The sequence below is a fragment of the Limulus polyphemus genome, unplaced genomic scaffold (genome assembly GCF_000517525.1).
Source record: "Limulus polyphemus unplaced genomic scaffold, Limulus_polyphemus-2.1.2 Scaffold8764, whole genome shotgun sequence".
Taxonomy (NCBI): domain Eukaryota; kingdom Metazoa; phylum Arthropoda; class Merostomata; order Xiphosura; family Limulidae; genus Limulus; species Limulus polyphemus.
In genome coordinates, this window is record NW_013674374.1 from 8,229 (window position 1) to 9,970 (window position 1,742).

Here is a 1,742-nt window from a genome sequence, read left to right on the forward strand (position 1 = left end):
TTATTGAAATCTTATCGTCATAAGACTCCTGTAGAGTAATAGTTTTGGTGTTTTAATACTTATAAAACTTCGTTTTACACTTGACGAATCAGTATAATTGTTTTGTGTATTTATTGAAATCTTATCGTCATAAGACTCCTGTAGAGTAATAGTTTTGGTGTTTTAATACTTATAAAACTTCGTTTTCCACCTGACGAATCAGTATAATTGTTTTGTGTATTTATTGAAATCTTATCGTCATAATTCTCCTGTAGAGTAATAGTTTTGGTGTTTTAATACTTATAAAACTCCGTTTTCCACCTGACGAATCAGTATAATTGTTTTGTGTATTTATTGAGATCTTATCGTTTTGTCAACTATTTTTATATTACATATAAAACCGGCCACTGATTATACCATATACTTAGGCCTATGCTTTTATAATAGTTTATCTGTGTTTTAACATATACTTAACAATATATACATTTCTCACTAAAATCATGTTTTTAACACAAGTAAATTAATTAACTACAATAGCATTATTTTGAAGTGGTATCACTCAAATAGCGAATTTTTTTGTTTGGCGTTTAAAAATTTCAGGAAGTGACAGCGTCCTAAATTTATTCCATAATCCAAGTAGGCCTAAGTTAGCAGCGTAACTGTATTGATATAGATTTTTTGGTTTTAACATGTTATAATACAATGCTTAGGGACAACAAGGAACCTACGGATCCATCTATGTTGTCCCATCCTCTATATTAAACTAAAACTATTAAATAAAAAAATAAAACATCCAAAGCACCTCCCAGTGCACAGCGGCATGTCTGCGGACTTACAACGCTAGAAACCTGGTTTCGATACCCGTGGTGGGCAGAGCACAGATAGCCCATTCTGTAGCTTTGTGCTTATCTTCAAACAGACAAAATATCTAAAACCAGCCCTTATCATTCATATAGTTATCAAGCTATCTCCTAAACTCACTTAAAATTAACTGCCTTCACAACATCCGAAGGCAATCCGTGTCATACACCAACCACCCTGTTAGAAAATAAAACTGTCTTTGTTGAAGATGACTCCTACCCTGCCAAAATTTATATTTGTGACCCCTAGTCCTATTATTCTCACTGCTAAGTATGAAAAAAAAAGATAATGCATCAATACTACCAATTCCATTTAGAATCTTAAACACCCGTCTAACTATTCTTTTTTTTCAAAAGAAAAAATTCAGATATCTTAACCTGTCATTGTACAAAAACATTTTCATCTCAGGCAACATTCTAGTAACCCTTCTCTGAACCCTTTCCAACAACTCAACCCAGCCAACATTTTAGTAACCCTTCTCTGAACCCTTTCCAACAACTCAATGTCCTTCCTAAGGTAAGGAGTACAAGAACGAACACAATATTCCAGTGACCTGTACAATGAAAGTATAAACACTTTAGACTTGTATTAAATATTTCTATTGATACAACCTAAAACCCTATTTGTCCTACCACTAGCAACAGCACACTGCTTGGATGGCTTTAGAGACTGATCGACTATTACACCAAGATCCCTTTCCTTCATAACACTATTAAGGTTATTCCCATCCAAATTATATTTATAATTCAAATTATGATATTCCACGTGGATTATTTTGCATTTATTATAATTAAAACTCATCAGCCATTTATTTATCAAAATCCTTTTGTAAATCAGCAGCGCCCTCTTCACAGCTAGCAACACCTAAGACCTTAATATCATCTGCAAATTTAAGTAATTTA

General features: G+C 32.8%; 1 protein-coding gene across 1 annotated transcript in view; it reads left to right on the forward strand.

Annotated features, from left to right (window-relative positions):
• Positions 1–1,742, forward strand: part of LOC111083253 (CD151 antigen-like) — an 11,633-nt gene that overhangs the window by 6,906 nt on the left and 2,985 nt on the right. The gene's annotated exons all lie outside the window — the stretch shown is intronic.